Raw genomic sequence first — 22,768 nt, 5'->3', positions numbered from 1 at the left:
AAGAATTCATTGGTGATGGGGGGTTATAACAAATTTGAATAAGGTAAATCTTAGGAATGGGGAATCTGGGGCCCTACAGATGTTGCTAAATCACAGCTGCCAGCATGCCTAATCAAGCTGTCCAATGACTGGAGATACTAGTTCAGCAATATCTAAAGGACATTGATCCCTCATTCTATAGATTTAATGCTGAAAAACACAATTCTCTGCTGTACCAGAGACAGAAAGTTTCACCTTCTGATATTTCTACAGCTTAATTACAATTCATTTTAATTCAGTTAGCTAGTTTGCAGAGACATTTTCACTGCTTGCACTTTATTCAATAATAAGATTAGGGTGTTCAAGGTATACAATTATTTTAAAAGTTTGTTTTGCTTTGCTTTTTTCTAATACCTCTCCAAGTTCCATCAAGAAGCATTCAGTGTTCTGTATGGTTTCCCACCGGTTGGTGACATGCAAGTTGCTTAATATGTCCTGTTTATGCAACACAATGGTAATACAAGTCAGCACTGAGCTAAAACAGAACCAAAAGAGACTGGATTGCGGTAAGGATAGTGAGTTTTATGCTGGTCAACTCAAGACCAATAGTAACTTAAATTTGGCAAGAGGAATAACCTTAGAGTCAGTTATGAGGATTCTCAAGATCTCTTCAAAATCAAAACACTGAAGAGCCAGAGGGATAACTATATGGGGAAATAGTCTCAGGGTGTTAGAGCCTCAGTCTTGCAGGGTTTTTTACTCCAGTATATAAGATAGAATTGTTCTGTTCCTTCACATGCTTTTTTCAGTTATTACCGGATCAATGCTTCCAAATGATTGACTAAAATTTTAGCAGAAATGAGCTGCACTTCCTTTGAGGGTAAAATAATTCTTGATTAGGCATATATAAGAGCTTTTGCATCCATTGAATTGGATGTGTTGTAATATCTGGGGAGATTACTGAGAAGAATGGCTAGACCAGGGAAACAAAGAACTGTCTGTGTACAGTTCATTCTTCATTATCAAGTCATTTTTGTAATAAGATCTCTTCTATAATATTTGGTTGACTTAGCCTTTCCTCAGAACCTGTACTTCTGCCCATTTTTAATTTTTCTTCTCAAAGTGTCCCTTTCCTCCAGGCTCTTTTATATTCATTTTGTAGTTTCCAACTGTTCTAAACAAAACCTTACTTTTTGAATTCATCTACCAAATAAGACTTTGGTTCCTCCATCTCTAAGTTCTTTTTGCTTGTCTTACTTTCTTGATGCCATATGCCACACATCAGATTTGAATAATGTACTCTATGACCCTCATGCTGAATGCAGTCAACGTCATGTTCAATAAGACTTTCTTCCCTTCTATCTGCTGGGGACTGCCAAAATAACAATAACTGACAGGCTGTTAGCCTCAGGTAGGTTTTTCTAGAAATTTATGTATTTTTTATTGCAGCTTATATTCTACTACATTCCTAAAGATAATTTTTTATAAAAAGCTAAATTCTTTTTTTATTTATGTTTGGAGGAAAAAATAACTCTTTCAATTAAAAAGAGAGATATTTATGCCTTTACAAACTTTTTAGACACATTTGCTAGCTTTACACAGAACCTATCCTGAGAAATAAAAAAAGTGTAAACTTCCCAGGACTGTTTTGGGTGTATAGCTCTGTGCAAAACATGCTACTTAGTACATATCTCATGAAGAGTTCATAAGTAAACATGCAGATACATTTAAATAATACTATAATATATAAATGACTGTGAAACATACATTGTTAATTGTGCAAGCAAACCGGAACAGAAAGGATTGAATAGAAGAAGGAAATTGAATCACAACTGTGTCGGCCTTCAACCAGTGAGCAATGAGGTACTTGAAATACCACACTACTCCCTTCTCCCAATGTACAATTCTGAACACAATCCTTTGGGATTATAATAATCTATAAAAACTTTTAATAAATGAATAAACATGGAGTTGACATTCCCTATTTTTGCAAGCCTGGACTTGCAGATTTTAAAGTTATTGGAGTTTATGCTCATGTATTTTAGTATACAAATTCCAAGTTGAAGAATGGTTTAAGTAGGTGATTCCTCTCTCCTACCCCACTTCAAAAATTCTTACTGTTGTACAATTATTGGCACAGGACTGCCATGAAATCTCTTTGTGATCCTTGATTGTGCTTTGCCTTAAAAAGAATTTACTAAACTCTCAACTCATTATACAATCCATTACTTCTTAAATCTCTCTCTCTTTAATTCTGCTGCACCGAACTGTCCAGCAGAAGAAAGAAATGATGGCTTTAGTGCTTACAGTAGCTCCACCCTTTTATCAGTTCTTTGACAGATTTAATCAAAGGGAGATTTGTGAGTATTCCTACTGTGAGATAAAACAAATCTATTTATGGTACAATAAATCACTTAGGGAGCAGCATAACCTCGGGAGCAGCTGAGCTACTAAATCTTACCCTGGGAGAAGTAACATTTCTGCCACTGTTTCTTTGAAGTGTGCTAGAACTAAACATGCATCCCTACAATGATTATTGTGGTAGGGCATTTAAGAATTCTATGAAGAATAGTTTTTATGAGTGCATTGCTCTTCTCTGTACATCTCAATCACAGGGTCTCCTTTAAACCCCAACTTCATCTTCACATCCATGAGAAAGTGTTGAGTACATTATCTTTGTTACCAGAACTACCCAAATGTAAACCATGAAGAACAAGTTTGGGAACTCCTCATGAGAACTTGTGAGTGATGGCCACAGCTTCCTGTGAGGAGAAATAAATCCTCAAACTACTTGTTGTGTGTATCTAAAAATGACAACTGAGCATTTAATGTTTACATTTGGAAAGATATTATCAGTGGGGAAATGAAACTTCATGTAAATTCCAGACAAAAGGTAATGTCTTTGATGTATTGTGTTCAGCCTGAGAAAATCTGCATAAAGAACTTTCCCTCTCACTGGATTCTAGCAGAAATCAATTCATCTTTTCTTCTGCTTGTTTTTTTTTCACTTTTCTATGTAATGATTACAGCTAAACAAAGATACTGAGTAGCAGACCAAAACATGAATTGAGAAAAGCCAAGACGGACAATCTTCCCTTGCTTTCAGTTCAACACTGAACATTAGGCAGCCTGTCAGATAGCCAAAGAGAGTTTAATTGGCTGAAATATCACAAAGCAGAAACGAATCACGCAATACATTTTTCACTTTCAAATCTCAGACATGTGTCCGTGCTATGTGTCAGGCAAGCAAAGGGTGTCAACACTGGTCCTAAACTTCAGGAGCTACACTTGTACACGATTCAAACACCCAAATCAGGAAAAGCATCACATACACACCCCTCAATCACTAGAATCCACAACTGATAAGACTTATCAGTATTTTCCAAGTGGTATTTTTCTTTTTATATATTTCGCATATAAATGAGTGTGAAGATTTTTTTCCCCTGATTCCAAGAAATCTTTAAACTTGGGTTTGCTTTGTCAATAGATCCTTTTTTTCCTTCCTTCTTGGAAACCAAGTATATTACGTTTCTTCTCCAAATGCTAAAATTGTTCATGAAATAGAAGTATGTCTGAAATCTGAATAATGGGAGCTCCTGGCAATCGGAGTCCACACACTGGCAATCTAACAGGAGTTCAAACTAAGGCTGTGGTGAATTATCACCCTTCTCTGTGGAAATGGAGAAAACATTCAATGGATCAATTCTAAGAATTTCAGGTGTTACTTCAAATGATTTGTTAAATACTGAAGCCAACCATCATTTTTTCAAAACATTTCCTGGGAGCAATGATACTGTATAACCTAGTGCCATTCCATTGATATGCTTTATGCTTGGAATGCTGCCAGGCTCTTCAGAATAGCCACACAACTATTTGAAGTGGGAGGAGAGGAGAGGAAAGGAGAGGAGAGGAGAGGAGAGAAATAACAGAATAACAGATTTGGAAGGGACCTCAGAAGTCTTCTAGTCCAAATCCTGCTCAGGCAGGAAACCCATACTATTTCAGACAAATGGTTGTCCAATCTCTTTTTGAAAACTTCCAGTGTTGGAGCATCCACAATTTCTGGAGGCAGGTTGTTCCATTGGTTAATTGTTCTCACTGTCAGGAAGTTTCTCCTTAGTTCTAGGTTGCTTCTCTCCTTGATTAGTTGTCATCCAGTTCTTCTTGTCCTGCCTTCAGGTGCTTTGGAGAATAAGTTGACCCCCTCTTCTTTGTGGCAACCCCTTAGATATTAGAACACTGCTAACATGTCTCCCCTAGTTCTTCTTTTCATTAAACTAGACATATCCAGTTCCAGCACCCATTCTTTATATGTTTTAGTCTCCAGTCTCCTAATAATCTTTGTTGGTGTTCTCTGTACTCTTTCTAGAGTCTTTTTTACATCATTGCGACCAAAACTGGATGCAGTATTCCAAGTATGGTCCTACCAAGGCATTATAGAGTGGTATATCAATGCTGATTAGCAAGAATCATGATTAAGTACATTGTATGGAATACTTTATAACCTTCATCATGTTTGTTTATTTTAAGAAGCTCAAACGCCTTACACTCAGAAGGTCTCACAAGGCAGGGAACAGAATCTTACATGTACATCCATGTAACAGAACCTTAGCAGCTTATAAGAAAAAAAGTAACTCTGGAAGGGAAAGTCTGAATGAAGAGCTACTGGGTAGAGAGGTGGGTATGCAACTCCTTATTGCTTCTCTGATCCAAATCTCTCTCTAGTGCTGTTTTTCCTTAGTGATATGGAAGGCTGCTCCATTTCTATAACACACTCATGTAATATGTAGTTCAGCTTTATAGACAAGCTGCCAGAGCACTGCTACCCAAAGCAGAACTCATCTCCATCCCCCTCCTCTATGACTATGTGAAGTGCTTCAGCAATTCCCATGTACTTATGCACAAAGGTCAGCCAGTGACAACAGTGGGCTCCAGCTTCACAGCACAGCAAGAGACTTCTAAAAGGAACTGTGATCATCTTGAATGGAAAATTTCAAAAAGAGTCCTGCCGGGTCACAAACTTTAGCCTAACTCTAAGCAGTGGATTATTTTCATGATTTATTTGAACACAGTGTTCTCAGTAACTTAAAATTCATTAAATTTCCATAAAGGCAGATTTCTCTTAATGACCTGATACATTCTGCTGGGACAAAAAGTTAGCCTAAAAGAAATAGCTGGAATGTACAAGGGCTGAAACCATGCATGATTTACTACAAAGTATCTCCCCAGATATTAATAGCATAATGGGCCTGCTCAAGAGATCTGCAGCTGAGGTCTCATTGATTTCCTATTCACAAATCATAGAATAGTGTTAAGGCTTCAATATCACTATATTCCATGCTAGATCTGTTGTACTTCTTAGACAGTTATTGTCTAAGTTAGAGTTTCTTTTGAAAAAAAAAATAATTCCAAACAATGAATTGAAACTTCATTGCATTTTTCTACCCTAGAGCTTTTATGCCCTTTGTTGTTTATGTTTATTTTTTAAAGTATTCATTGTTTCAATATGGATCTATAGGTTGGAATGCAAAGGTACACCTTATCCAGACTTTGTGAGATAAAACCATTTAGTAGGTTTCAAGATAAAATTATTTACAAGGGACTTGTAAAATGGAAGAAAGAAAGGATAGGAAAAATATGCCCTTCAAAATTCATGTTCTTCAGGATTTTAAGGTTGTTTTCAAGTAAAATAATAATAATGTGCCATTCAATAAAAACAAAAAAAAATATAATTCACAGCTGTATGTCTTACAGGAAAGTGTGCACAAAAAGTATATGTTGATGGAAAGAAAGTATACAGTTTTCAGAAATGTTGGCTTGATATACAAAATGCATATATTAAGAGCAATGTAAGAAATACAATTTTAATGCAGTTAAAAAAATTCAAACTGATTCAAACTGAGCCTAAATTCTAAATGCTGATTATTTAAATATTTAAAAATCGTTTTTCCTATTATTTTGCATCATGTCATTCTATACTTGGAACTGAAAAACCTAAAGGCGAAAAGTGAATTTGCATTTTTAAACAAGCATCATTCATATAAGGGCGGCCAATAACAAAATATTGCATTGCAGTGTATTCCTAGAAAGTCTGCAACCCATAACTAAACCCTTTTCCAGGACATTGTGTTTGCTGCCATCTTACCTTGTTCCATCTGTTTCATTCTCTTGTCTAGATACTGAGCTGTCTATAACCAATTTAACATGCTCAATGTACTAAGTGACATTTGCAGGGAAAGTTGATTCCAAAAGAGCATAGTTATGTTTCTGAAGCTTGTTAAGGTTTCTATCCTCTGTTGTGTATGGATGATATGTTTCTGACTCCATTAAGGTGATCACTTGGAAAACTGATTTGCAATTCTTATATCTAATAAGAGACTACTTGCCAATTTTTGATTAAGAGACAAATTGACTCTATGTTAGATTCCTGGGGAAGCTAATGTTCTACCTTTCCCTACCCCCAACAAGTGTTTGTGTGTGTGTGTGTGTGTGTGTGTGTGTGTGTGTATTTTTCTTTAAAAAACCTTGGCCTTAGTATAATCTTCTGAACACAGAAGGAGCTAATTGCTTTCATTCCAAAAAAGTTTATAAGTGCTGATTAGGATCAAATAATATAAAAACCATTATGTTTCAGTTCCCTAAATAACTGAACTAAGAGGGCACTTTAAGATGAACTTAATAAAGCAAGATTTACAATCTAAATAACTTCATAATACTCAGACTCATTCTGCAAACCGGAAGTCTACTTCAAGCTCAATATAGTTCATATTTAATGTCATGGAAGTTTTTTTTCTCTTCATCATCTACAGTAGATAGGAAAAAAATAAACTTGAAATTAATTCACACAACCTCAAATGCCTCTTAGACAACCAGTTCCGCTCTCTCATCAGGTAGGCTTTTAAAAAGTCTAGCCAAAGAAAACATGTCTCTATGTCTATGGTGAGCGAGAATAAAACAATAAAAAATTATTTCAGCTGTTGCAGCTCAGGAAGGAAAACAAAAACATTACACAGGAGCAAAAAGAAAAAAACATATTCCTGGCTTTCAGACTCCTTGTTTTCTTTTGTAAATGATTGTCCAGCTCTTAATATAGGAACCAGGCCAAAGTTGAAAGTATGTCTTTAGAAAGACAAAACAAATAAAACCAACAAAATAAACAAAACAGACCAAGTTTGGTTTTTAATCTAAATCCAGTCTGCAATACTCTGGAATCAGAGTATTTAAATCAGACAATTATATATATATTATATGTAGCATGCATTAATTGGCATCTTTGCCTTCAAAACAAACCTGCTCGTCCAGAGGAGTTCAATGAGATATCCCTGCTTTTTTTGCATTTATTCTATTTCCCCTCCCCACTTCTTGGTATTTATCTCTTTTCCAACTGATATACAATAGAAATAGAATTACATCTAAACTATCAGCTTAGGTATTTGTATTTGTATCAGCTTTGTATTTGCAAAAAAAAAAAAAAAAAAAAGTATGAATCTGTCTTCAGCTATAAATTTTTTTCCCAAAGAAATGCTGAAGTTCAATATTACATAAACATAGATGGGTTTGACTGAATATTTACTTATTTTCAAGCAAAAAAAGTATTTCTTTCAAATAGTTCATACACATAGAATAATGCCAGGATGATTCTAAGGAATAATTTTATCCCCAATGAAAAAGCAATTGAAAGGCATCTTATTAAAACTCTAAAGTCTACCACACAACTGCAATGATTTCATACTGAGATGAAAATCAACCAAAAGGGCTTGCAAGCCAATTTCTCTGCAATACCAGATTCTGGATGGAAAAACATGGCTACCATTTTATTCTGATAATGCCGATCACACTGTTGAAGCAATTCTGTATGTGACTTGCATGTTTCCAGTAGCACCAGATTAACCATTGTGGGAAACAGAGTTTTAGGCTAACCGAGTCATCTCAGGATTCTTTCTAGATCATCTGACCCTCTGGGTTTATTCAGAAAAGGAGTGCAATTCCTGCTCTTTCCTTTCAAATTAATGGATCACCATAAAATGTTTAGAAAATTAGCTCATGTGAATTTGGGAAGATGAATGAGATAAAACATGAGAGGTGTTACAAAAATGATGAATCATAATTTTGGGAGGTGGAAGGACAAGGTGAAGAGGATGTAGCACTTCAATGTTAAAGAAAAAAAAAGAATTAAAGCCAATATTCAGGCATAGTCTTCATTTTCAAGTTTAAAAGATATTGCTGTAAATATCTAGGGAAACATTACAAAGGCGGCCGCCAATGTAGGAAAGCATGGTTAACCTTGACCAGAAGGAAAGGGCGAATTTCAACAATAAGCATTTTCCTTTTTCTAAACAGCTGGTTTCTTGAACTTCACTTAAGCAGAGGAAATACTGTAATGTTGTAACATTCTGTTACAAAGACTTTGTTAACTCCCCCTTTTTAAAATGTGGCTATAACAGAGGATGATGGTAAGAAGACTTGTATATTCTCACAAAACATCCTTTGTAAACATGCATGCTTTATGCATTTTAAAGACTGCTAAGGCAGTCTTTTTAAAAAACTGTACTGCAATGATCAGCAAGAAACTTTACCAATCTTCAAAACAAATACTTCAAAATACACCATCCTCGAACATTTCAGAAACAGTTAGAAGTCACATTAACAAACATATGGTCCAAACTAAAGAAACATGTGTGCATATGTGTCCATGTATGTGTGTATTATTCTATTTTATTTCATCAGTATGTTTCATCACACAATAATATCTTTCATCTTCCTCAATAAATTCCTAATCAAGATAAGGGATATCTTCAATGTTTGGTCAAAAATATCACCATACCTTAAAAAACCAGACAGGGATTTGATCACATTGTCATGATTACTATATTAACTTTTTTTAAGCATTATGAATTAATATTAATGAAAATTTAATGCATTCTGATGATTGGAAATTAGCAATCATCGCTGACATTTATATAAGGAAATAAGTGAGCTTTCTTGGAAAAAGTAGCAGAGAGTGAGAAAGTGCCACTCTTAATAAGAACAAAACAGCTACATATTTCTTGGGAGAAAAGGAGAACTTTGGCCAACTATTGTAATATTTACTTTGAATGACTGCCCACCTGCCCTTTGTTAAACAAATGGCAAGGGAAAACAGGGTGTGTTGGATGATTGCATACCAGCCACTATGCCTTTTGTTCAAAAGTGCAATCTGATGTGAGGTATAAAAAAGATTTTTTTTAAAGACCAAAGAGTTCTTAAAAGGAAAACTTCACTTGTTTTTTTGATGATGTAGATCCTGTAACTTTGCTGGCAACTAAATAGGATCTTAGTTCCCACACAAAAGCTTGTTGATGAGGGAAATGTTGCGTCTAAAGGACATCTAAGTGCAGTTCATACGTACATGATTGTGAATTATGTTGACTGACGGTTTCACAAGGTGTAAGTGCAAACCTCAGATGTTTTAGAAATGTCCAGCTTATTTACTCATCTACTGTAGACCTGCAGCAGACTGTCTGTCACAAACATGTAGCACAAGCATGGCAGAATCCATTCATAAGAACTCTACTCTCCCATCCCCTCTACTTCATTTCTGGTTTATTTGGGTGTTAATTGTCTTCCCAGGTGAAAAATAAGTTAAGTTGCCCCCAGACCTCTGGAATCTGAATGGCCAGAACAGAAGAATTTCCCATTCTTCAGCAGGAGCCCAACTTTGAAAAAAAACAAAACAAAAAAGAACAATTAAGTAAGCACCTAGAAAATAAAATAGATGAACAAGTTATAGGAGACTTAAATCTACATACAAAAACTAGTAACCACTTATCAGCAGACAAAACAATGAAGAAATAGTAGGAGAGAAAATGTACGCAAGGTTAAACTACACAACTGACTAAAGCAGCGCTGAAGAGACAAAATGTCCCTGATGGTTCTGCCTAATGCTTATCCCTGAAAACTTTACCATGGTGGCTCAATGTTTTTGGGCTTAGCACCTAAATCACCAAGCCCAGTTAGAAAATCTGCTTCTATGTGCTATTCTGAGGAGCTGCAGCCAAGATGTGTCAGCGAAAAAGGAAACGTCCAGTAGCTATTCCCAGTTTGAACCCCGCCTCTGTGTCTCTCATTGAAAAGGGTCAGTGACTTTATAGAATAATACCCATGATGAAGTTGCAATTCAAAATATATTGCCTAGTTTAAGTTCAATACAGTGTTTAACAATAATATTAAACTATTTAATAAATGACAAATTCATTCTTTATATGAAAGTAAGTGTAAATTTTAGATTTAAAAACATGAGTCTGGTGAAATATACACTTCTAAGAATTCTGAACTATAGTTTAATAATACAAAAGTACAAATGAAGTGTAGGTATTGGGAGATATAAGCATGAAATTACATGCACAAAAGTAGATACAAGCATATTTTGTATGCTCAGATATCTGTAAGATCATCTATTTCAAACAGAGATTTGTCTAGTTTATTTATCCCATATAGGGATATTGAGAATAGCCCTTGTGAGATTGTGGGGTGGGCTAGACAAGATGCTTTGGGGGTATGCCCCAGGACTATGTTTACTTCCAGATATTCATTTTTATTTATTATTATTTTTTTTGTGAGCAGCTTATCTCTGGTAGGCAGCTTACCTCCAGAGATTTACCATATTTTTGAAGAGCAGTTAAGACAGCTTTTCCATAGAGCTTTTCACTGATGAAAAGCTAGGGAAACTGCTTTCTGTATATTGATTGGGGGGGGGGGGAGTGAATTTTGGAATTTTCAAGCAGTTTGTTTGGCATGTTGTAAACCATGAGGAATTCTTCTGAAGTGGGCAGCATACAAGTATCACAAATAAACAAACAAACAAATCTCCAAACTCTGGAAACAATACTTTTAACAATAAAATTCATGGGCTTCTGTTCACATTTAAAGAAAGAACCAAGCTAATTCCACCTGCTGCCAAATTCTACCAAACAATGGCAGAAAGGAAAAAAACAAACACTGGTTGTGCAAACTTATTCATCATGCTGTCAGACTCCAGGTCAATGGTGGAAATTTCTGTTTATTTTACTGAAATATATTGATGTTTCTGGAAATGGGATATCTATGACTTCCCTCTGGACACTTACTATGTTACCAATTTGAAGGTCATTGGTTTTCAGCTCTTTTTATACATACAAAGAAATCAAACTGGACAAAACATGGCCTCAAAAGAGTTATTTTTGAATATCATTTAGAAAGGAAATGTCAAAGAACTATGTTAAACCTATCATTAATCTATTGTTGCCATCATCTTCATCATAATACAGTTCTTCAGCTGCCAAATGTAAGTAATATGATCTATTTCACATGGTTATTGTAATATAAGTGCATTTATAATTTATTTTGAATCAGGTATAGTTTTACTTGAAATGATCTTCCCTGTTAAAGACAAGGTCATATTTAAATAAATTTGGAGAAGACAGGAATATTAGAAGCTATTACTCTTATTAGCCATATACCACTTGGAAACCATTATTTGCTCTTATATGCTGTTTGTGAGCTTCACACAGAAAATATGTACAAAAGTCCATTGTGCTGAGGATGTAGGATTTCCAAAGCCTTGTTGGACATAAGCAGCAATTTATTTATTTATTTAAAAAAATAAACCTGAACTGCACAATCCAAATTCTCCATTTACCTTGCTCAAGGGAAGAAGGGGGAAGTAGGAGTGAGAGAGGATGTCCTTGCAAATGGCAGGACATGCATGTTGAATGTAGCATTTTTCATGGAAGAACACTTTGTGTCTGATTATTTTACTAGATAAAAATCATGGCTACTATTTTCTCCCTTTTGCTCCTGCCTCTTGGACACATATAGAGTAATCAATCATTATGAACAGAAGCTGACAAAAATCTGTTCTTTATACCCTACCTTCAAAAAATTGCTAGGAATGCAGTTGGCTATTTTCAATTTAAACTTTTGTTAGTCTCTTAAATAAGTCCATCAAGTTCTCGGCAGAAGGTTTGAAAACCCTATAACAGAGGACCAAACATATGAAAGGGATGCTGTCCTTAGGTCTTTCCACCAGAATTTGGTTGGACTGCTTGATTGGAATGTGGGACAAAACAGTAGGAATAACACAATTTTGTTCATTTTGCAAATCAACTAATTTTGTCCTTCCTAGAGTATAGTCAACTTTTGGAAGGCAAAAGTCTTGCATATTGAGAGTTTCATGCTATCTCATTGCAAAGTATGACTTGCTATCAATGAAAAGGAACATATAGGAATTTGGCATCCTTTGTGGGTCTTTCTAAAATCTACACTGTCATCCTAAACAGGAGTTATTCAGACAAAGGAAAACAAAGTATAGATGTTGGATTACTCGCATGGTTGAGTTCACAAATCAGCCTTAAGGATATATGAACTACACCATTTTTTATATATATACATAACAATGCACCTTCAATCTAAACTAAACAGATGGCAATTAATCTTCTTGGGCACATCACCAAGAACAATTCTTTCTCAGTATTTCCCACAGATTGATCATTTCAGATATCTACAAAAGTCAGTGGTTTCATCTAATGAAAATTTTCCAAGAATCAGTTCTTCAACAAAGGCTCAAGAGCTATTGTCTAGTTTGGACATTTCACACTAACATTAGTTGTCTATACTTTTCAAAATTTAGGGAAGGGAATTGAAAACATATGACTAAAACTAAAAATGAATAGTATTTTTTCCTACATGGATCGCAAGATACATCACCTGCCTACAACTACAAATGTAGTATTTACAAATAGATAACAAGATATATCTAATTATTTTGTCAGGAATACCAATTTCAAGCCTATTCTTTCCTCTTAAATTCATCCAGCCTATTCATGATTGGTGTCATATCTCCTTGAGGCTTCTTCACTGATATAGCAGCTCTTTTTACATTCAATATTCCCTCCAAACAACCTCTCAACAGACTGGTAGCACAACTTTAGAATCAGCTGTCCAGTTGCTGCTGAACAACATTTAGGTTTTTTATTCCATGAACCGAGAGGTATGTGCAAAGCACCATATCAAGTACCTTCTCTCCTCAACACCAACTTCACTGCAAATGACCGATAACTTGCACTAAATGCAGAATCACAATTACAATATCAGCTGAGGCTTGTGGGTCATATAGAATTAATCTTCATATAACTCCTTTATTATTTTTAAAATGAAATCCTATTAGCTCTTCAATGGTTGGTTTAAAAAATCTTATGGAATTAATTTTTGGACAGAAAAAATGTGATATATTTGCGTTTGCCCTTTTAATCGAGGCAAAAATAATTTGTGTTCTGTCAATCAATTTAAACTCTTGGTTTTTTATGTAAGTTCCTTTGGAAAAAGTATTTTGAAAGACAGGATGGAAATGTCTCAGACATTTAGAAACATACAGACATGCATATCTTTTGACTGTTTAAGGCAGAGGAGAATTTTTATAATAAAGAAATTCTTGTAGTGTAAAACTATTAGTTTCTCTAGCTTACTTCTGCCTCCTTCTTGCAATGGCTCTCTTTTCTAGTCCCTACCAACAGCTATCAGGGATAGGATTGGGACTATTTTCATACAAAGTAAATCTTTACACCAAGTTCTGCTATCTCCATCTATGAATGATACAGGTGATATCTAAATAGCAGTAGCGATAACACTTAGAATTATATACCACTCCATAGTGCTTTACCAATCTTTGAGTGGTTTGAAGTATCAGCTTATTGCCCCCAACAATCTGGATCCTCATTTTACTGATCTTGGAAGGATGGAAGGCTGAGTCAACCTTGAGCTGGTTAGGATTGAATTACTGGCTGTTGGCAGAATTAGCATGCAATACTGCATTCTAACCATTGCACCGTCATGGTTCTCTTAAATATAACAGATAGATAGATAGATAGATAGATAGATAGATAGATAGATAGATAGATAGATAGATAGAGTCAAAGTAAATACCAGAAGCAATCACAATAGCTACCACCCAAACATGTATTGTGACTAAAAAAAAGATTTGAGTTCCCAAGTTGACAAGAGCAATCTCTCTGCATTTTGATTATTTGCAGAAAGAGGCAGCTTAAAGCCATGTCACCTCTATAATCCCGCACAGTTCCAACTGTGGGGACCACAGCTTCTTTCAAAGATCTTCCCTAGTTACTGTTATTTTAAAACATAGCACTTCAAAAGCTAGTAGGACTTGGCATATGCAAACCATGTAATCCACAAGAGAATTAGCCCTTCTTCTGAAAGAGAAACAAAGTATCTGTCCTTCCCAACATGAATACCTTTACATGAGTGGACTAATTCCCCAAATTCCAAGTCAGCAGGCCATTGATAGGAATTCTGGGATTTGGTCCAGAGAAACGGAGCGGTAAATCCAGGTTGTAGAAGGCTGCTCTAAGTACTCAGCTATTGAGTATTTTTGATTTATAGACATGCAGTTAATGAATGCACAGACAGAAGACAAAGGGGAAGTAATTAACCTGAAACTTGGCAAAACGAAAATATTTGACAAACTGCCTAAAACTATAGAATGCATTAATCTTAAATTATATTCAGAGGAAGAAGCTCCAGAGTTTCGCCATAACAAAAAATATAGCGTTTCTGAAAATTTTGAAACACTGGAAAAAAATGCTGTTTCCAGCAAACTGAAATTCACCCATGCACTTACGCACATACACAAACACACAGGCACAAACATACTCCTTTTTTTAAAATGACCACTACAGATTTAAATACTATACATGAATGTGGTTGCCACTATCTTCTTTGTGTGATGGAGAACTGATGTCCATATTAAAAGTTGACAAAAGAACACCAGCCCATGAATATTCAGTCCTCCATTTAGAAAATATAAGTTGATGCTCCCTAGAGAAAGAAAGGGATTTTTCCTTGCATTTAACAATCACACTGTATTTGCTAATCCTTTCTGTAGAACAAATATAATAAGCTGATACTTAAAAAACAATACATAAAAGCCTATTACAATGTTTTGACTTCCGGTTTTGACATCGTGATGATGCAGATGCAGGAAGACGGGCTCTGTCTTTCATGTTTGGTTTCGCCATGCTGGGGGACCCTGGAAAGAGTCAAAAGTCGCCCCATAGAGGCAGCAAGCAAGGAGGAGACTCTCGTTGATTTGGGGGGGGCAGCATCCCTCCTGTTTGATCTGAGGAAGCCCTTCAAACCAGCGGGGGAAAGACTGGCTGCATTCATGTAGCCAGTCCAAAGCTGCTGACAGTGGAAGTCAACAAGCACTACCAAGCAACTTTACAGCAACATAGATGAAACTGAGTGAGACCTGATCTTTTCTTTATGATTTTAAGATCTCTTCCTGAAAATCTGCCCAAAGCACGCCCCTTGATGAAAGAGGGCAAGGGAATTTCCACCCCATTCCCTCAGAAAAGAAAAGCAGCAAATTAATTACTTGGGAAAAATGGCAAAATCTGTAAGACTTATCTAGAATTAATATATACATACAGCTTGAAAATTGGGGGGCTAAAAGTGTTTTTAAGATCTTTTAAAAAAAAACTTGAAAAGTTTACAATGTAAATTTTGGATTTAAAAACTGGAAAGCAGTGTTGATGGCATCTAGTGGTGAATTACGGCACTACAACTTAAAAAGAAACTTGGCTTGAAGCCCAGAATTAGATAAGACTTTGGCTGGCCTTGGAAGCTTTTACTATTGAGAATTGCAGCCGAGAAAAAAGGAATAGGCTTGGGGGCTGCTTATCTGTGTGGCAGAGATAATAACAAATATTCTAAATTTGGCCTGTCTGAATTCTGAACATAAATATTGACTTTCAGAACTGTATTGTGAATTTATTTTCTTGCAGAAGAAACATATGGAACACTTTAGATTATAAATCTTGATTGTTAAACAACCTTCAATGGTTCTTTTTTCTCCCTGGACAGAAATTTCTTACTGGACAGAAAAATTTGAATGTTACTTATATCTGCTTAGGGGAGATTCAGGAATGGACAGTTGGTTGGATAAATCTATAAAGGCTACTTATTAAAAAATGGATGTTTCACACTCAGCTTTAAATAGTAAAATGCCATTTTTAACCTGTGTTCCCAGTAGCCTTAATTTGCCATATCATCAAGAAAATACTGATGAAACACAGAAAGAAATTATCTCCATGTTGGAATTAATACAAAAAACAATTACTTTAGCTTGTGAGCAGGTTAAAAATAACACAAAGGAGATAAAAGAACAATTTTCTAATTTAAATCTACAAACTCAGAAAACAACTACAGAGAAGGATCCAGCAACCCAGAAAATAGAAGGAAAACTAGAGAATGGTGACACAAACATTGAAAATCTAAAGGAAGAAATTAATGACCATACTCAGATAAATAAAATCTCAGAAGACACAATGATAATATTGGAAACAGAAAAAAACATTTTATAAACCAAGGTTTCAGAACATACTGGATGACAAGAAAGGCGAGTTGATGGAATGGAAGATAAAGTCGTTAACAGAAGTGTGGGGAACTGGAAAAGGAGGGAAGCGGATAATAATAATAATAATAATAATAATAATAATAATAATAATAATATTGGAAGGTACCTTGGAGGTCATCTAGTCCAACCCCCTACTCAGACAGGAAACCCTATACTATTTCAGACAAATGGCTGTCCAGTCTCTTCTTAAAACCTTCCAGTGTTGAAGCATTCACAGCTTCTGGAGGCAGGTTGTTCCACTGATTAATTGTTCTAACTGTCAGAAAAATTCTCCTTAGTTCTAGGTTGCTTCTTGTCCTGCCTTCAAGTGCTTTGGAGAATAGCTTGATTCCCTCTTCTTTGTGGCAGCCTCTGAGATATTGGAACACTGCTATCATGTCACCCCTCGTCCTTCTCTTCATTAGACTTGACATTCCCAATTCTAGTAATCATTCCTTATATGTTTTAGCCTCTAGTCCCTTGATCATCTTTGTTGCTCTTTACACTTTCTAGAGTCTCAACATTTTTTGTACTTGTGGTGACCAAAACTGGATGCAGTATTCCAAGTGTGGCTTTACCAAGGCATTGTAAAGTGCTGTTAACACTTCATGTGATCTTGATTCTATCCCTCTGTTAATGCAGCCTAGCACTGTGTTGGCTTTTTTGACAGCTGCAGCACACTGCTGGCTCATATTTAAATGATTGTCCACTAGGACTCCGAGATCCCTCTCACAGTTGCTACTATTGAGTAATGTACCTCCTATACTATACCTGTGCATTTGGTTTTCTTGCCTAAATGTAGACCTTACTTTTTTCACCATTGAATTTCATTTTATTAGATAGCATCCAATGTTCAAATCTGTCAAGATCCTTTTGTATCTTAACACTATCTTCTGGAGTGTTAGCTGTTCCTGCCAGCTTAGTGTCCCTCATCCAAATCATTGATGAAGATGTTGAAGTGTACTGGGCCCAGAACAGAGCCCTGGGGCACCCCACTACACACTTCCCTCCATGTAGATGTGGTTCCATTGAGGACCACATGCTGAGTACGGCCCGTCAGCCAGCTACAAATCCATCTGGTGGTGATGCTGTCTAACCCACATTTTTCTATCTTATCAAGTAATAGGTTGTGATCTACTTTATCAAATGCCTTACTGAAGTCCAAGTAAATTATATCCACAGCATTCCTCTGGTCCACTAATTTTGTCATCTGGTTAAAGAATGCAATAACATTTGTCTGGCATGATCTGTTTTTGACAAAGCCATGTTGGCTTTTGGTAATGACTTTGTTTGTCTCTAGGTGTTTGCTCATTCTTTGCTTGATTATCTTTTCCAAGATCTTCCCAGGTATTGAGGTCAGGCTGATAGGTCTGTAGCTTCCTGGGTCCATTTTTTCCCCCTTTTTTGAAGATGGGAACTACATCAGCTCTTTTCCAGTCTTCTGGTAGTTCCCCAGTGCTCCAGGATCTTTGAAAGATATAGTTCAATGGTTCTGAGATCACATCTGCCAGTTCCTTCAGAACCTTAGGTGTAATCCATCTGGTCCTAGGACAGACAGGTGCTCACTTACCATTTTATTTCCTGTCTTAACTTGTGTTTCTAATCTGTTTTTTACGGTACTGTTTTTGATAGGTTGGACTATTTTTTCCCTTTGTGTAAACACAGATGCAAAAAATGAGTTCGGTAGTTCTGCTTTCTCCCTGTTGCTTCTCACCTTCTTGCAAATTTCTCCCACTAGTGGACCAATCATTTCATTAACCTTTTCCTTGTTTTTTACATATTGAAAGAAGCTTTTTTTGTTATTTTTTACTTTTGTTGCAAGCCTTAGTTCATTTTGAGCCTTAGCTTTCCTCACTCCATCTTTGCAGGCTCGGGCTATTTGCTAATATTTTGCCTTCGTTATGTGCCCCTCTTTCCACTTTTTATATTTGTCCTTTTTGTCTTTCAATTTATCAGAGAGTTCTTTATGCAGCCATGTTGGTTTCTTTTGAGAGCTATTTTTCTTCTTCGTTGGTATTGTGCTAGACTGGGCTTTTATAATCTCACTTTTCAAAATTTCCCAAGCTTCTTGAGTTGTTTTCCCCTTGAGGATTCTCATCCATTGAATCCTTCCCAAGCTCTCTCTATGTTTGTTGAAATTAGTTCTCTTAAAGTCCAAGACTCTAGTTTGACTGTGTTCTATTGCTTGTGCTTGCATAATGTTGAATTCCAATATTGCATGGTTATCCCCCCCCATGTTCCTAGTGGTTTCAAAATCTTCTATCATTTCATCTCTGTTAGTGAGAATTAAGTCCAATAGGGCTGATCCTCTCATTCCCTTCTCTACTTTTGGGGGGGCAAAGTTGTCTGCTAGGTTTGTCATGAGTTAATGAATATCAATGGGCTAGTTCAGGGGTAGGCAACCTTGACTCTGGCCAAGGTTCCCTACCCCTGGGTTAGTTCTTCCAAAAATACTTTAACCAAATTGTTTCTCTTGTTTCAAATAATATATACAAAAATAGAGGAACAATTATTAGATGATCCAAATGCACTGACTTGGAAAATTAGTTGGCAAAGAAAGAAAACTAGAGTAAGACTGAAGGAAACAGAAGCTTTGACCTGTTAGAGGGGATGCTATATTATTAATTAGAGGTTTGAATATGGTTAAGAATAGATTGTTAGAAATAGAAGTATTATTATAACTAGATAGTTAGGATTATAATCAGAATATTATATCTTGGTATGAAAAGGGAAATAAGAATATGTTAAGAACTTTGAATAAGGGATGGTTTTGGTTGTCCAAATATAACTTGTTTTGAAATTATAAATGATTGGGATATTTTGAACATGGATGGGAAATTAAAATTAAAAAAGCAAAAATAGGATATGGATTAAATAAGTGGAAATTGAGTGCAAATACAATTAACATATGCTTTGGCTAGAAAAGATATTTTGAATTGATATTATTGATAGTATTAAAAATATAACAAATGTTGATATACAATTGCATGTTTACTAACAATCATAAGAATTGTATTTGCTTAGTGCGGAAAAATGGTTATTATCAGAAGAAGAAGGGATGTACTGCTGGGTGTAATATTGGACTTAGTTAGAAGAAGCTTATATGTACCACAGAATCACTAATGGACTCAGTCGTTACATTGTCTATTGAGCACTTGTTTGTGAAAATAGAAAATTAATAAAACATTTATAAAAAACCTATTACAATGTTTTTAGAAATCATTTAGGAAAGTAATAGTGGGTAGCAATATATATTTCAATACTCCATTTTATGTAAAAAAAATTTTTTTTAAAGTCTTAGTATTTCCTAATTGTTATAACTGCTTTTTTAAATGCAGCAACAGAAGAGAATCTCTCCTGTTTTCCTTCTGTTCCTTTGCTACCTTAGTGCAATGTCAGAGTAACTGGTTCATTTGTTAAGATTTTTTTGCACAGCTGTATGGTCCAAACTTCCTAATATTTCCCATAACCTGTTAGTATATACCAGTGATGGTGAACCTTTTAGAGACTGAGTGCCCAAACTGCAACCCAAAACCCACTTATGTATTGTCGGATGCCAGGTGGGTGTGGCCCATTGGGTGAACATGGCTGCAGTGGTAACGGCAGACTGGGTGGGGCTAAAAAGTTCAATCAATCAATTCCAACTGTGCAAGATCTTTTTTTCCTGCGAGAAATTGAAATTGATTGATTGATTGAACCTTTTTTTTTTTGCACATGGCAGAAGAGGCCTAAAGCAAAAAAGTTTTATAAAACTCAGCTGAAGGCCTAGGACTGGGGCGATGTTATGCGTGCCCACAGAGAGGGCTCTGTGGCATGCATACCATAGGTTCGCCACCACAACTATATACCTATCTGAACAAGATGTTCAAGCTGTATCTTTGAAGTTATTCTATGTAAGCAATTAATATGAAATTGTACAAAAATGCAAATGTAATTACCAACATTTGTATCAGAAGTCAGAAAATTAACATTTCATATGCATACAGCTAAAAGAATCAAGATTTCTAGAATTGTTAAAACAGAGATTATTTTTATACTGGACATGAAGTTCAGGAAACATACCTGGGTTTCTTAAACAGAGCTACATATAGTTATATATGAATAATCATGTGATTATTCTTCAGAAAGACACAAAAGCCTTGCAGCCTACCTCACCAGTAGCATAGATGCCAGTACTATTACTAATGCCATGCATATTTGAATCACTCTAGGATGGATTCCACCTTCCAAGAAAAAACACAAGTTGTATTTCTATATTAACATTATAGAAATTCTGGTGGCAGTAGTATTCTGTTATGAACACAACCAAAAGTTCTCCACTCTTTATTGTCATGTATCAGTCATTATTGAGTCACATCCTAAAATTATTTCCCTAGAACTTTTTAGGGATTTTCTTTTTTTTAAAAAGGAGGATATTTGTGAGCTTAAATAGAAATACCCCCACCCCCAAAAAATCATTATAATATAGAGATACTTGGCAATCCTAAATGATCCTCACTGTGGTACAGAACATGAAATAGAGCCTTGACAAAGGTCTTACATGACACATGGTAGAATTATCAGACAATGTAAATGCACTTTAAGTGGATTACATCCATATAACAAAATCTTCACAACAGGTTTAGCTGCCTAGCAACCTACACAATAGATGGTTGGATAAAACGGATTACAAGCCATTGATTAGTCCCAGACAAATATACGGCCAGCCAGCCAGTCAAGCTAATTTTTACTCTAAATCACAAATGACACATCTTAGCCCTCTGGCCATTATTACTAGAGAAACCTGGACTGCTGTCAGTACAGATTGGTGACTGGAAAGTTGTTATAGCATAGTTTGTCAATGGGATCTGAATATAACTGCAAGTCCAGAGACGTTTTTCCTAGGAGAAACTAATCCATTTGTCATAATGAGATGAACACACTCATTTGAGATGAACCTAATTTGTACTGCTATGAGGTATCTATATAATATCCATTTTATCCTAAATTTATTAATATTGCCACTTTTGAGAAATTGTTTTGGCCCCACCATCCTACCACTGTCTGTCTCTCTTCACCTTTAAAAAAAAGATACATAGAAAAGAATCAATACCCATTTTTTGTCAGAACTTTTTCTATGTACAGATTTTGTATACAACTTGATGTGTTTTATATATTTGTAAATTGCCCAAGAATCTATATATTAAATATCTATTTTTCTGCTTAGGTAAATTAGAAAAAATGTTTAGAAAATGGAGTTTGTGTATATGATATGCCCCCATATAAGTTATTTTAATGCAATTTGCAAGGTGTAAGTTGCTCTTTAAAAAATTGAGTACAACTTATTCTGTCTCTCATAAACAAATGATATATATACTTTTTTGATTTAAGAAATATAGGACTCTGTACAATCTTTGATGTTCTCTGAGCTTGGTTGTTTTCTTGCAGATATTTCATTATCCAATGCTGTTCATATACAAACAATAAAGCAGTAACTAACATCCTAATCAAGGAACTACCAAGAAGAAAACAGCTCTCTCATCAACACTGACAAGGCAAGCCACTGAATATAAACAGAGAGTAAATTCAAGTCCCTTCTAGCACTAAAGATGTTACCTAGTTGGGTAATGAAATGTCTGCAAGAAAACAAGCAAACTCAGAGAACATCAGGGACCATATAGTTCAAATCCGAGCAAAAAATATTCTCTTTTCTGGTCAATGCTATGAATGGATTTTGTGGCCAAATTCATTTGGGTAGATTTTTTAATTTCTTAGTTACAAACCAGGATTTTAAATTTTTCCAAAATGTCCAATAAATTATTTATTTGAAGGTTTCACGATTTTAGGAGAAAGACTAATCACTGCCTTTCACTAAGACATTTTTGTTAGAAAGTCTGTGACATTCACTGACCTTCATGAAAAAAAAAAGCTATTTTGAACAAAATTCTCCAAATATTCTGTTTGAGGTCTTAGATGATGCTGAATAGCTTATTTCCCTTCTTTCCAAAATACTCCAAGATGAATATATCTCTGGAGCATTCACAAAGAGGTAAAACGGTAGCCAAAATGACAAAAGTATATTTGCTGATACCACTTGAAATAAAAAAAACCCTCAAAGACAAAATAAAATAATAAATAAATAAAATAAAATACACTTTTGGTACAAATTGCTGTGGTGAACTAACTGTCCTTTTTTCCTGTTCCTGATGCACAAGATCAAGAATTTTGTAAAGCTCTGCCCTGACATAGAGAGTTTTGACCTGACAAATTGGCTTATTGGACTGAGAACAAGAGCTGTGCTCATTAAGAAATTATTCGTAAAATAAGCCAATGTTAACATTCCTGTTGAAAGATACAATAAATATTAGCGGGTGGGGCAGTAGT

General features: G+C 35.4%; 1 protein-coding gene across 2 annotated transcripts in view; it reads right to left on the bottom strand.

Annotated features, from left to right (window-relative positions):
* The window catches only part of PRKCE (protein kinase C epsilon), a 290,277-nt gene that overhangs the window by 34,331 nt on the left and 233,178 nt on the right, over positions 1-22,768 (bottom strand). The window lies entirely within an intron of this gene.

The sequence above is a fragment of the Crotalus tigris genome, unplaced genomic scaffold (assembly GCF_016545835.1).
Source record: "Crotalus tigris isolate CLP2741 ecotype Arizona unplaced genomic scaffold, ASM1654583v1 scf7180000018081.1164505, whole genome shotgun sequence".
NCBI classification, from domain to species: domain Eukaryota; kingdom Metazoa; phylum Chordata; class Lepidosauria; order Squamata; family Viperidae; genus Crotalus; species Crotalus tigris.
Note: the sequence above shows the minus strand (reverse complement) of the source record. Positions and strands in the feature narration are given on the sequence as shown.